This window comes from Leptidea sinapis, chromosome 34, assembly GCF_905404315.1.
Source record: "Leptidea sinapis chromosome 34, ilLepSina1.1, whole genome shotgun sequence".
Lineage (NCBI taxonomy): Eukaryota > Metazoa > Arthropoda > Insecta > Lepidoptera > Pieridae > Leptidea > Leptidea sinapis.
In genome coordinates this window covers 3,167,276-3,182,034 of record NC_066298.1, presented here as the reverse complement: position 1 = coordinate 3,182,034, position 14,759 = coordinate 3,167,276, and the positions used below count along the sequence as shown (strand labels likewise).

General features: G+C 36.1%; 1 protein-coding gene and 1 long non-coding RNA gene across 4 annotated transcripts in view; one reads left to right on the top strand and one right to left on the bottom strand.

Annotated features, from left to right (window-relative positions):
* The window catches only part of LOC126975025 (uncharacterized), a 34,098-nt gene extending 28,643 nt beyond the window's left edge, over positions 1 to 5,455 (bottom strand). The window contains exon 1 of the long non-coding RNA XR_007731621.1: positions 5,286 to 5,455. This is a non-coding gene — a long non-coding RNA (uncharacterized LOC126975025). The remainder of the gene's footprint in view (positions 1 to 5,285) is intronic.
* LOC126974905 (E3 ubiquitin-protein ligase HECW2) overlaps positions 1 to 14,759 on the top strand; it is a 168,440-nt gene that overhangs the window by 22,976 nt on the left and 130,705 nt on the right. The window lies entirely within an intron of this gene.

The window sequence follows — 14,759 nt, the reverse complement described above, 5'->3', positions numbered from 1 at the left end:
CTAAGTAAACTTAACTTAGACTGGATTCTCCATATTTAAAAACTATTTTACTTTTTAAATTGGATTTTGGGTTTCTTACACTAAAATTTATATTTTGCAGTAGTGCGGCTACTTACGATGCTATCTCAGATTTATCTAGATCTGAATGTCGCGTCAATTTTAACTCGATCGCTTCCCGTCAAATGAATGAAGGAGAAACTCTAGTGGTAATCAAATGACTGATGATGCTTATAATTTCAATTCCTAAGGCATGATTGATAGACTAAGTTTGCAAATAAATTATAATACTTTTTTCGAGGGAAAGTCTAGTTAGTTTTGTAATATTGGCAGGTCTAAGCCCTTTGTAAAGAATTAATGATTGCATATAATGCGGTTGTAAAGTTTATAAAGTGATGAATGAAGCAGTATTGTCATACGGCGTTGATAACACTTACTGTTTTCAACCGTGAAGCGATCCCTTGAGCGATTTAGTCGAGGCGTCATAAAGACATTAGGTTATTGTTGCCGGCCAGAAACATGGAGAGGAAACGATAAATAATGTTCGAGGTTACACGATTAGAGTTATGGCTGCAGTAACGCGCACCCTCTTTATAACTCACAAGTAATTGTTGGTCCTTCGAGCGGAATCACATTTTTTGTTCGTTCACTTATTTCTATGTCGCTTATCTGACATTTGAATTAGTAGGATGGTATACTGATTTAAGTTATTTATTAAATATTGAAAAAACTTAATATGTTAAAGTTAATAACTTTTTTTTGTAATGGTATTTAAAGCAATAGTTTCTCTGTTGTAAATAGTAATCACAGAAATAATTACGAAGCTACTAAATTAAAGTTTAGCTCAAACGGTTTTAAGTGCAGAATGCGCGTTTCGGCTTCTGATTGTGAGTGAATTAATTGTGATCCTTGCTTGGAGGTACCAAGCAACTCCATACGGATATTATGAAACAACTCATAAACTAAACATGATATGAAAGTAAGCCTTTTTTTATTGTATTGTACAATAGTACAGATAAATGAATACTTACTGCGACTTCGCGTAAATATCGATGTGATTTTCATTCGATTGTTTTTTTTGATCAATTGTTTCGATATACGATAGAGTCATTTTGTGTGAAAAAAAGAACACAAAATCTTCGTGTGAAGTTTGTTGCAATCGTACTGACTTACCATATTTATAGAAGCTCAGACAAAGGGTAAGTCTTTAAGCAAATAGATAATTTATCATGTTAGTACCTGCCCATTGTCGCTTCTACCCGGGCTTACGAGGACATCCGATTCAAACGGAACTGAAAGCCGGAACAAGGGTGGCGAGTAATTTTTGAACTTATTCAAATTCATCCCTTCCGGAGCAGCGAGGGTGAAGCGCACTCAAGCGTAAACGGAAGTGACATACGCTCACCATACCGGCCCGTAATACGTGGCACGGATATTTCCGGTTTAGAAAAAAATTTAAAATTAGATTAACACTTTATCATCACGCATAAATGTTTCATTTTATATGCATGACGCCGTCGATGATTCATATATTTTGCTGTGCTAAAGGTATATCTAGATATCTATAGGTCTAATCTACATATGAAGGAGTATTTCCGAATCGGTTCATTATAAATTTTTGAAAATTATAACTGAAGAGAGCGAGGAATAAGTCGTAAAAAAGAGTCGGTTTGTTTGTATGTATGTGTTTGCACTACGTAGAAGCCACTCATTTAGATGAAAAAATATTTGCTTATTATTTTTTTTATATGAGAGGGGACAAGCGGCCAAGAGATCCAATTTTTTTTCTATTTTCATAGTTTGTCTTTTTGTTTGTACATACGAATCTCTGTACTGTCTTGATGTATTGTGGACAATACAGTTTGTTTCATTACAATCGGTTCAACAATCAAAAAAGCTTACTCAATTGAAACTTTGAGGAGCTTTCTTCCGCGTACTACAACGCTGTGGAATGAGCTTCCTTGTGCGGTGTTTCCGGGACGATACGACATGGGTACCTTCAAAAAAAGCGCCTACACCTTCCTTAAAGGCCGGCAACGCTCTTGTGATTCCTCTGGTGTTGCAAGAGATTGTGGGCGGCGGTGATCACTTAAGACCAGGTGACCCGTACGCTTGTTTGTCCTCCTATTCCATAAAAAAAAACTATAGGTCGAAATTTACGCAGACATAGTCGCGTGCGATCGTAGGTTTAACAAATCTGTGTGTTAGTTGTTTAATGAAACACGTATCAAATGTACTTCACGGTATCAAATGTAAGCTGGCCTCAATTCGCTATGATCTTCAAGCGCCCTTTATAGGGCTGTCTAAGGACAGACGTAATATGCTTGTAAATTACAAATTACCGACGACACATAGCCTTGTTAGCCCTGCGCATTGAGCTCGAGGTCCCGGGTTCGAATCCCGATAGGTACATACATTTATATATGATGATCAATATGTATGATTGTTTCAGTCATAATATGGACTATGTATAAGATATTCCAGTGAACTCCAGTTCAAGTTCTTTACCAAATAATCCTTACATGTTTTGGTGCATCAGAATAGCAATTTTACAATTATTACTTATTCTAATACGTGTTAAATTACTTGTTTTTACACTGCTAGAGGAGTCGTGTCTTACATTATACTAGTACCTATCGTATAGACAAACAAACAAAAGAAAAGAACATATCTGAAGGAGATACAGCGAGATAGAAAAGAAAAGCGGATCTATAAAAAACAATTTTGATTGACAAGTCGTAAACAGTCAGCCACTCTTGGAATTAGCCCCTTGGTATTTGGAATGTTAAACTAGCTAATGCACCCATTGGCAAATCAAAATTGGTCACGTTTTATCGGGCTGTCAGATCGTCTATACGCTAGTATATTCCGAGTCTATAGTTCAGGCTATGCCAAATTTGGCCCAAGATAATTTGTGTACAAGTGTGTAAATATTATTTTTATTATCTGCGGCAAGCGTGCGTCCGTTAATATATATTTTTTTCTTCGTTACCTCCCGCGGATTACCGGAAAAATTTAAAGCTAAAGACAAAGTGCTATTTATTTTAATGAAACTAAAACAGAATATAACTTAGCATTATTTCACTGTCCTGACCATTACAAAGTTCTAAAAAAAAAACTTGACAGTCCCTTAAATCAAAGCTCTCCGTAAGATCTGCTCGGTTAGAGCTGTAAATTGTGAGATTATTTCGAGATCATAAAAAGATTAGAGAATGATAAAGGTGCTAATGCATACTCGTACACACATCCGGTCCATTGGTGACCGTTAATTGGTCCGCGTAAAAGGGATATCGTGTAACCCTCCCTGCCCTTCAACATCCTTCTCGCGATGCCGGCGATGCTTTGTGCGGGTAACACGAAATCATGAACTGTTTCCTTACGTGTTATTAGGAGTCAATATTGTTTGATAACTACTCGTTTAAGTTAAACATGTATTGACTTTATAACGACCGTTGTTTTCGAGTAAGAAATTGCATTGATATTGACTTTTATTTAAAGAAGTTTTATTTTGAAAGATTTTTTTAAGTGCTGCCGATGTTAATACCTTTGCACAGGATGCTGGCTAGATTATGGGTACCACAACGGCGCCTTTTTCTGCCGTGAAGCAGTAATGTGGAAACATTAGGTACTGTGTTTCGATCTGAAAGGCGCCGTAGCTGGTGAAATTACTGGGCAAATAAGACTTGACATCTTATGTCTCAAGGTGACGAGCGCAGTTGTAGTGCCGCTCAGAATTTTTGGGTTTTTCAAGAATCCTGAGCGGCACTGCATTGGGCAGGGCGTATCAATTACCATCTGCTGAACGTCCTGCTCGTCTCGTCCCTTATTTTCATAAAAAAAATATCTTTATGCAGAAGAGGGTTATTCGCGTTAGGGCTGTTCGCGCCATAGGGTGCTAGGTTATTAAAACCTAGGACTCTATGGAATTAATATGAGAATATTTTTACGAAATCATCATTTTAAGTATTTATTTTCATAATGTTCATTATGTTCATAAGCACAGTAACGAAGTAACAAGTTAAAATTTACAAAAAAAAACCGATGAATCTGGTTAGTATATACAATGTGATGCTGTAGTTATGAAAATATCGTAGGGCATTGATAATATGCAAAGTTTCAATTTAATTTAATATTTATACAAGTAGGTGAAACGTACCAATAAGATTCCGTTATTTTGATATATACACATAAATACTACATAGACAAGTGTGATGCTTTTAGCGAGATTAAGATGAGGGGACATATTTCGATATCCCATATATCCGGGAAAACTTTGACAGGAAATTAATATTACGAGAGCTATTTGCAATTAAAATGAACTGAACATGCCAGAACGTCGACGATATTTGCAATAGCGATGTCAACACAACATATGTACGAACAGCATATAAAATATCATAGGAAATATTTAAGTAATATACTCGAAGTAATTAACTGTAAATGTTGTAGTGCAAGACCGTTGCAATTATAGATGTCAGTCAGCCAATTACTGATTAATACTTCGCGGTACCGGTTGGGTAGGTTTGGTTTCCGTATCGGTCTTATTCCCCGTGCTTGTCGCTTTTTTTTTTCATTGAATGAGTGCTCGCTTTGTTTCTACCCATTGGCCCTTATGTGCATGTTGGTAAAACATATAGGGATGATGTTAAAAAATTTCCGTTCCGAAGCCTAATGGCAAAAAACGGAACCCTTATAGACTCGTCATGTCTGTCTGTATGTCCGTCCGTATGTAACAGCCTTTTTTTCCGATCTATAAGATCTATATTCTATACTGTTGAAACTTGGTAAGTAGATATATTCTGTAAACCGCGTTAAGATTTTCTCACAAAAATATAAAAAAAAAAACAATAAATTTTGGGGGTTACTTAGAACTTAGAACTGAAACACAAAAAAAAAACTTTTTTCGACCAAACCATACGTATTTACGTATCTATGGATAGGTCTTCAAAAACGATATTGATGATGATAGATGAGGTTTCTAATACAATTTTTTTCTAAACTGAATAGTTTGCGCGAGGAGACACTTCCAAAGTGGTATTGGTATGTGTCGTAGTGGTATGAATGTGTCGTCTATACTACACACCGTTTCTTTGTCGTAACTAAGTTTTATAGATATTTTTATTAAGTAACTAGCTGACCAGGCAAACGTTGTTTTGCCATATAAAGTATAATTCACGCGATAGTTTTATAAGTAATAAAATATTGCCTATATTATAGCCTGTACATCATTTTGTTCTATTGTCAATAGTTTTTGCAGCGCACGCAAAAATAGGTTTTCGATTTTACACCTTGTGTTACAAAATAGCAATTTTATTACGGATCCCTAATTTTGAAAAAAAAAACATAGCCTATAGCCTTCCTCGATAAATGGACTACCCAACACTGAAAGAATCATTCAAATCGGACCAGTAGTACCAGAGATTAGCGCGTTCAAACAAACAAACAAACACTGCAGCTTTATAATATTATTTATTAAGTAATTTAAATGAATAAAATTCAAAGAAATACATACAGCCACAAATATCAGACAAATGGCCAGAATATTGATTTTATGTAGGAAATTCCATATCTATCCATATCATAGTAGGTATACTACAGTGGGGTTAAGTAGTAAAAAATGATAGTCGCCTAAATTCGTAAATGCGAGAAATTGTCTTGCCTCTCGCACAGCCACTTTATGGAATCAATTACCGGCTGCAGTTTTCCCGAACCGATACGACTTAAAAAACACAACCTTATTATTATTAAACTGACTGAAAATCTTGGAATTCTCAATGAATTAATTCAGGTTAATAAGAAAAAAATCAGAATTAGAAAAGTGAATCTAAATTCCACCTACGATGGGATATAGCGATCATATAAGTATAAATTGGTACGTTATACGCATGGAACTTGGCAGGATGTTAAATAAGATTATATAAAGCTGCATTTGCCAAGTTCCTGCTGCCGCTTCCGCGAGGATGAGGGATTCATAGACAACTATAAAATATAACAGTTAATCTGTCATGTTATTCCAAATTCAAATACGTGTTGTTTTAAATAATATTTGTGCTAGCTATGAGGACATAAAGTAGATGGCTATAGTAGTATTAGCATTAAGGATTTAAATCGTTAATTGCACGTTTGAGCAACAATCTGTGATATTATTAAATTATTTTTGTAAACAGTGTCAGTTGACGGTGCATCATTTATTTTAAGCGTTTTATGTGCTACCTATCTGATGCCTTAATAAACCTCAATAATTAATTGAATTAAAAAAAAAACAAATATCCATAATAAATAATATAAGAAATAAAAAAATAAAATATACGGACCAATCAATGGGATATCAAGTAGTTTAGAATTCCTCCGTGTATTTATTTTGGTTGTTTTTCATTCGGGCGGCCAGCGGAAGTCATTATGCGTTTTCCGCCTCGCCGTATTACTCTGTAAAAATATATTCATTTAAACAACGAGCAGGGGTTTTACTCCGGACTGTTGCCTTGGTACTAATTCCAATTGGTTTTTATAGGCGATTTGTGAGATAACATTACCTGCGAAGGACAGTAATTAATCGGTTGAATTATTTTGGATTACTTGACTCCGAGTCCGTATACGGATCTGTTGAGCCAAGTGTTGTAATATTTCCGTGGCTATTTATACAATTAAGATAAATCAGTTTATTGGAAATATTTCCAAAAAGGTCATCCCTGCATGTTATATATTTTTTAAAACTTCAATTAAAAAGTTAGTTCTATTAAGTTCATAGTATGAAAAAAAATCCAAAGTGGATAACATGTACTAAATATACTATAGCAGGAATTTTAAATTTACAGTATTTTTTCATAATGAAAAAAAAAATTGACTCTATTTTAATTTCTTATAACGAGCTAGCTCCATATTGGATCATTGTATGGTAATAAACGTCATTGTACCTATAGAATTTAATTTTCTAGACATTAATGTTGTCTTTGTGCCCCCAGTACAGGCTATGCCTAGTTTGGGGCAAGATAATTTTTGTAAAAGTGTGTCTATATTATTATTATTATTATTTGAAAAAAAAAATAACAAATAGCTATAAATAAACAACTAAATATGTGAAACGCTAAATTGCAATTTTGTTATGTCATATGAATCCTCTTAACACATTCTTGAAGATTCATTTATAATAATATCCATAAATATAACTCATTTACTAATATTTAAGTTATTGCAATATTGCAATAAGAACCTGTACCCACTTAGAGTGTGGGAGCTTCTAACAAATATTGACAAGGTAAATGTTGGTCCCCATAACACGCTCACTAGTGGTACTCGCGGCGTAGGTGCCCACATAAAGAAGAGCGGGGATACAATGTTTGCAGGATATAAATCTTGTTTAAACATATCATGTCCTACGTATTGCCCTTATAGAGCACGTTTCAATGCGAGAGATATCACGTTTTGTTTGCAGTTTTTACGTTTATGTAAACTATTCTCTGCGTTGTCTTTTTGTGGTAGTGGAGGATAACCGTGCGTACGGTTCACCCTAATGTTAAATGATCACCTCTGCCCACATTCTCTAGCAACACCAGAGGTATCTTGGAAACACCGCACAAGGAAGCTCTTTTCACAATTTGGTTGTACGTACGTGGAAGAAGGTTCCTTGAAAACCGCACTGTGGAGGAACACCACACATGCAGATGGCGTTGATGGTATCCTATATGGGGGCGTGTCGTGCGGGCGGAATTCGGCGGCAGGAATCAGGTCAAACAGCTCTTCGGAACACTGTCCGTGATAAAGACACACAATAAAGCGACGTCTCTACGTTACACCAAGAGATCTAGCTGTTCACAGAGCACTGTCGGATCCCTGACAATTCGAGCAGCTCTTGCGTTGCACCAACTCGTTCGAGCTGATACTGGGGTCCCAGATCAGAGTTGGCAGCAAAAAATCCAAACCGAGACTTGTCAGAAAAGAGTACGAATGACCAATGAACGTCACTCCCTTCTAAATGTTCTTCAGCACACAAAAGTCTTCGTCCGGGATTGCCTCGCCGTAAAGCTCTAAGCGAGGAACTTAAGGAACTCTTAATGGCCGGCGAGAATGAAGACCGGCTTCATGTTATCTTTTCCGAACAGTTTGATCAATGACTAACACCTGGTGGTCGGTATGTAGTCTTCGCACTATTTTATTGGCCGTAATGTTATATTCTCTTCTGGCTATTTTATGAAGAAAACGATCCTGCCGAGGAGTTGTGGCACGACTTCTGCCTGAATGCCGCTGGAGTATGGCTGGTGCGTAAAGCCTCAACCGCCCGTTGGCGTGCGCCTCCTTCCCACATGCCCACAGCTCTTAAAATTTCTTCTCTTGTTAGATGTCTTGATAAATAAAACAGATGGTCTTCTAGCCGCTCTCTCATCACGACTTTGTGATCATCATTTGGCATGCGCTCCAAAGCACTCTTGAAAAGCCTGACCAACGCATGATGTTCATGAAGTAGTTGCTGCGGTTCTTGAAGAATTGTTCTTTTCATGCTGGATTTATTTCTTGACGTCGATCTATTAAAATAATGATAACAAGAATTAACTTTTCAAGAGTCAAACTCTTAATCCGGAACTCTTTTTTTTAATTTTTAGTTTTGAAAGAGGTAACCAAAAAAATTCATTTTGGCATACAACTTGTTTTTGTACTCCAAATAGTATTTTAGGTATGAAGTTGTTAATGAAATATCCTTCCATAAAGCTGGTGTCTGTATTTCCACATCAAATTCAAATGAGTTCAGTCCAAAATACTATCTGCCAAAATATGCGTCATAATTCCTTATTGGGTAAGTGTTATACACATCCGTTCTAGTTTTTAAAGTGATAAACGATAATTAAATGTAGGGTCGGCAATTAGTATTCATTATTTTTCATTCACAAAACGTAGTTAAAATATCTCATTATAGTTAAATAGTAATTGTGGAAAAGTACACTTGTTTTGAAAATAGATTAAACTATGTATTCACTCATCTTATTAATTTAATCCATTAATTTTAGAAAGTAGTGCATACATACATAATGCTGTTACAAAATTAATTAAACACACGCTAGAAGTTATGCTTAAATGTTAAAATAAATCCTTTAAAAAAATTATTCCTCGTGCTATTTTACGTTTGTAGAAAGAACAATATTGTAATAATGAAGGTGTTAAATACAACCAATGAAGATATTACTATACCGCATGATTTAGTTTATTTAGTCTGAAGTATAATACAAATGGTGTAGATGACAAACTAACGTCAGGGTGTCGAATTTGGTTGTCGGTGTGAGGTTGTATCGTAAAAATTCACTGTGATAATATTTCCCTAACGCGCCAAAAAACACCAAAAAAACTCAACTATATGATTGGCTAATAAATAACAATTTCTATGCTGTATCTGACTTTTTAAATTTGTGATTTTCTTTTTATAATCCTGTGGTTTTTGACTACATATGTATGTGACATATATATTTTGTGTTTATGTTAATATGATGTAACAATGAAATATTATGTGCTGTAATGTTAGAAATTTACTACTATACTAGCTGACCCAGCAAACGTTGTATTGCCATATAAAGTAATATAAAAAATTTTGGGGTGTAAAAAGTAGATACAACCGATTCTCAGACCTACCAAATTTATCGTACTACATTTATTGTAAGTATTGATCCATTGCCATCTTGCAACTCTATAGCGGATTTGTGGATGGAACAGAATAATATAAAAACCGTTATACAAAAATAGGGGTTGATCATAGAGGGTTGAATATTTAGGAATGTTGTATTAAAATAATAAAAACAAAAAATTACGTCCAAAAAAAAATTTAGGTGTGCACCACCCTTAACATTTAGGGGGATGAAAAATAGATAGTAGCCGATTCTCAGACCTACTGAATATGCATATAAAATTTGGTAAAAATCAGTAAAGCCGTTTCGGAGGAGTTAGTAAATAACATTGTGACACGAGAATTTTATATATATAAGATAATGACGTGGAGCTAATGTAATTTGCATGCCCTTTTTGGCCAATGTGTTGATTCGTATAGTATTTTTTGTTAACTTTTATACACACATTATGCAAATAAAGAATTATTATTATTAAAAGAAGTAACATTAAAACTATGTTCTGAATGTGTCAAATACAAATAAATGAAGCGACTAGAGAGAGTGTGAACTGGGGCATGCGCGGTAGTATCAATGGCCATCGAGCGAACTCTGCCCTATTACGACTTATAAGACCTAAATCCTTCTTTATTTTGACCTAGATCTATTTAACAGGCTAAATACGCACGTGTGTCTATTCTCTTTCAACACTATATTAATATGTTGTGCGTTATTAACATCATGTTTGTGGAAACATATTACCTATTAGCACATAATAAGAGCGCTTTCAACAGGAATAACTCAAAAAATAAATCTCTTCTTGTTCTTACTACATTGAAGTAGTTCAAAGTTTCTGAATATAGTTTTCATATAACCTGTTTTGAAAGTTCGAGTTTCATGCATACTGAGCCCCCCGAAACGAATCAATTTCAGACTAGAGAAAAAATAGTAATTTTTTTATGAAATTAAGGGACGAGACCAGTAGGACGTTCAGTTGATGTTATTTGATACGTCCATTCCAATTCAGTGCCGCTCAGGATTCTTGAAAAGCAGAAAAATTCTGAGCGGCAATACAATTGCGCTCGTCACCTCGAGACATTAGATGTTAAGTCATAAGTCTCATTTGCCCAGTAATTTCACTAGCTACGGCGCCCTTCAGACCGAAACACAATAATGCTTAAACATTACTGCTTCACGGCAGAAATAGGCGCCGTGCACGCAATCTGCACAATAGTACAATCAGACGTCAGCCCCAGCAATTGAAAAAGGACTAAACTCTGGGTTTTAATAATATTAAATATTAAGAGATGTTGTACAATACTTTTTGATGTATTTTGTTTAAGTTTTAGAAATTATTTTATCGTCGAGATGAATTTATTTATATTTAGTTTCCATGCGCCAAATCGACGCACATCCGTCCACCATTTACGCCAAGGCCACTTTTGTTTACGCGACGCTGGTTGTTAAACACCTCACGATAAATTTCCTTAAGCTATTGCATAAATTACGAGTTTATCCGTTTCGAAATTTGCATTGCCATTTGTTTTTTTAATATCTAAAGATAAATGAATTGCAGGAAAAGTTAAAGTAAGGAGCGTTCGGCCCATGCAAAGTAGAATATTTTCCCTACTAGTGTTTACCTAAGGTGCAGGGTCAGGGTTATAGGGCGTCTGTATTAACGCTTCCCAGCCAAAGTCTGAGTCTGATGAAAGACCCCACCCTTTCTATTGACCATTCCGATCGCTTTCTATCATCTTCACATCATTTGTTGGCAGTAGAGATCCGAATAGATGTTTCTGTCCGCTGGTTACGTTTTTATCGTAGCCACTTTTCATTACAAATCACCTTTTTTCAAATGGGTACAAAAAAATTAACTATAATTTTGAACATTGCGCAAAAACTCTTTTCCCCTAACCTATGAAACCTTGCAGTGCAATTATTCATATCGTTAAATTAAATCAGATTCATAACTTATAACCATCGCAGTTCATTCCTTGAAAATTTATCACAGAAGAAAAATGTGCAGAAGAAAACAAATCTCTTGTTTCACATAATTATTATAATGATGCAGCAGACAGTTTCACAATAGAAACTGGACAGCAGCTCATTAAACCGTTTTGCGTGTCCATCACAAACGGAAATGAGCACCAGTAATGAGGTTCGGATGTCGCTCAGCTATTGTGCTGCGCGAATAGATATTAACTTCCTCACGCCAGTTATTGGTACATAGTGTTAATAACGAGGTATTGTTCGTTAATCAGGACCTATACACCTCGTGCTCCATTCTGAATCTTATATCTTTAAACGAGCAATTCTTGTATAATATATATAATCTGAGGCTCGGAAACGGCTCCAACGATTTTCATAACATTTAGTATACAGGGGATTTCGGAGATCTAGCTAGGTTTCAATTTTAAACTTGTAGTTTTATCCGTGATTAAATGACAAACAGCAGCAATAACATAAGAATACAAAGGTAAATTTATAACAAGACTATAATAGCTCAGATGGGACATTCGGTGATCCGGAAAGCAGAAGACCCCGGTTCGAATCCAGGTGCCCTATTAGTTTTTTTTTGTTCAAGTTTTGTACATTCTTAAAAACCGAGCAAGTCTCAGTCGTTTTTTCCAATATCCTCTAAATTGGTTTCAAATTCTACCATTACTTTAGAAAATTTTCTTCTCGAGACTTAATAGTTATTCTTATCAAGAAGATAACGATAAGATAAGAAACCTTTATTTTTATTATTGTCAGTTAATGGATGTGCATAGGGCCACTGTTTAGATTATAAATCCTGCTCATTACATAATTGATGATAATATCTTACTTGTAGTAGGTATTGGGGAAATCTACAAATATATGCCGAAACGTGCACCATGCACTTAGCATTCGAGAACGGCGATTCGTTGCCTGTTTCCTACGTACAATTTATTAATAATCATCAAATGCAATATACTTGAATAATATTAAAACGATTACTCCTCGACTACCTTGATTGCCCTTCAGCACTCGTTAATCAGTGAAAGCTTGGATTTTACTAATTACAGACTTATTGCCATAGTCCTCTACTCGCAAAAATTTGGAGAACATAATGAATCTCCAGTTTATCGATGACTGTTGATAGTACTATCGTAAAGCGTGGAAGCCATTTCAATGTTCCTGGCGAGGATCAAACCTGCAACCCGCAGGCTGACTCAAAGAAATTGCCATAGTATGGTAGATATTCTGGACTTCTACATAATATACTAATGATCATTATAGAAAATTGTATTTGCGTATTACTGACTCAAACATCACACACGGATAAAGCAGTTCTTCAAACACTTTGTCTTCAGACTTAAATAAGGCAGAAATGAATATTTGAGACTACAAAAGAGGTGCTAATATGCTCATATAGCCTCAACAATCTGCCTATCAATATGCAAATTAATTATTCAAATTTAAGTGGTAGATTAGCGGTTCAAACAAATAAACAAATTAAGAAGAAGCTTACGCGCAATTTGTGATTTATTCGTCGGGTATTAAGTTAATGTAATTCCGCGCTATGCTTGCCAAACTATAACTGTTTACTGCCAGAGCCCGAATACAAGCAGGTCGTTGTCCGTTCACGGATCTTAGATGGCAATTTAACACCACGAATAATGTCTATGGCACTTCGACTTCAACGGAATTCGTGCTTGACTGTCGTGATTTCACCGTAGTCAATCATAGAGCACGGTTTAACCCTGCCTAACAATCCGGTTAACTGTCCCTAATATAAGAAAAGTAAAATGTAGTAGCACCCATTGCCTATATAAATATTACAGAAGGGTAGACGGAGGTAAGTATGCAGGTTTCTTCCATTCGCTTGATAATTTTATGCAAGCTTTCATTAACTTGGTACTCTTGAACGGGCTTATCCTCGATCCGACTCATCACCTCAACACACCCTACTTTTTTTTTATTAAAAAAAGGGACAAGACGAGCAGGCCGTTCAGCTGATGGTAATAGATACGCCCTGCCCATTACAAAAGCAGTGCCGCTCAGAATTCTTGAAAAACCCAAATTTAGAGCGGCACTACAATTGCGCTCGTCGCCTTAAGACATAAGATATTAAGTCTCATTTTCCCAGTAATTTCACTAGCTACGGCGCCCTTCAGACCGAAGCACAGGAATGCTTACACATTACTGCTTCACGGTAGACATAGGCGCCGTTGTGGTACCCATAATCTAGCCGGCATCCTGTGCAAAGGAGCCTCCCACTGGTAACTCTGGTCTCAATATATAGACTCTTCATCATTATTCATTCAAAATCGCTCTCTAATCATACTATTTCAGTATGCAGTACTCCGGCTAGCTATGAATACACATTTGAAGGACCAAAATCATTTGCAATCAGGTAATTCCAATTTCGGGTAATTTGAATTATATATTCTCAAGATTTGTAGCGTGACGGCATCCGCACGTTCCGGCTCCTGCCTGTGAACGAACTATGGTATGGGAAGGAGACATCGGAAATGTTTAATTACAATTGTTGTCCAGTAACCCACCAAGGCACAGCTCGAGTGTATTAGATGTATAAATATTGCTTACACACTTTAACTCCTACATTTTAACGTATAATTTTAATAATGTTTGTATTACAATATTCCCTATACGATATAAAAAGGATAATTAATATACCCTATCTGCCTCCACCCTGAAGTTCATTCTAAATAGAATAGAACAGAAAACATTTTTAATTAATTATTATTAAATTTTTGCATTTTTTTTATGGAATAGGAGGACAAACGAGCGTACGGGTCACCTGGTGTTAAGTGATCACCGCCGCCCACATTCTCTTGCAACACCAGAGGAATCACAAGAGCGTTGCCGGCCTTTAAGGAAGGTGTACGCGCTTTTTTTGAAGGTACCCATGTCGTATCGTCCCGGAAACACCGCACAAGGAAGCTCATTCCACTGCTTAGTAGTACGAGGAAGAAAGCTCTTTGAAAACCGCACTGTGGAGGACCGAAACACATCCAGATGGTGGGGATGATATCCTAATTTGTGGCGTATCGTGCGAAGTTGGAATTCGGCGGCAGGTATAAGGTTAAACAGCTCTTCGGAACACTCCCCGTGATAAATGCGGTAGAAGACACACAATGAAGCGACGTCTCTACGCAACGCCAAGTGATCCAGCCGTTCACTGAGCATTAA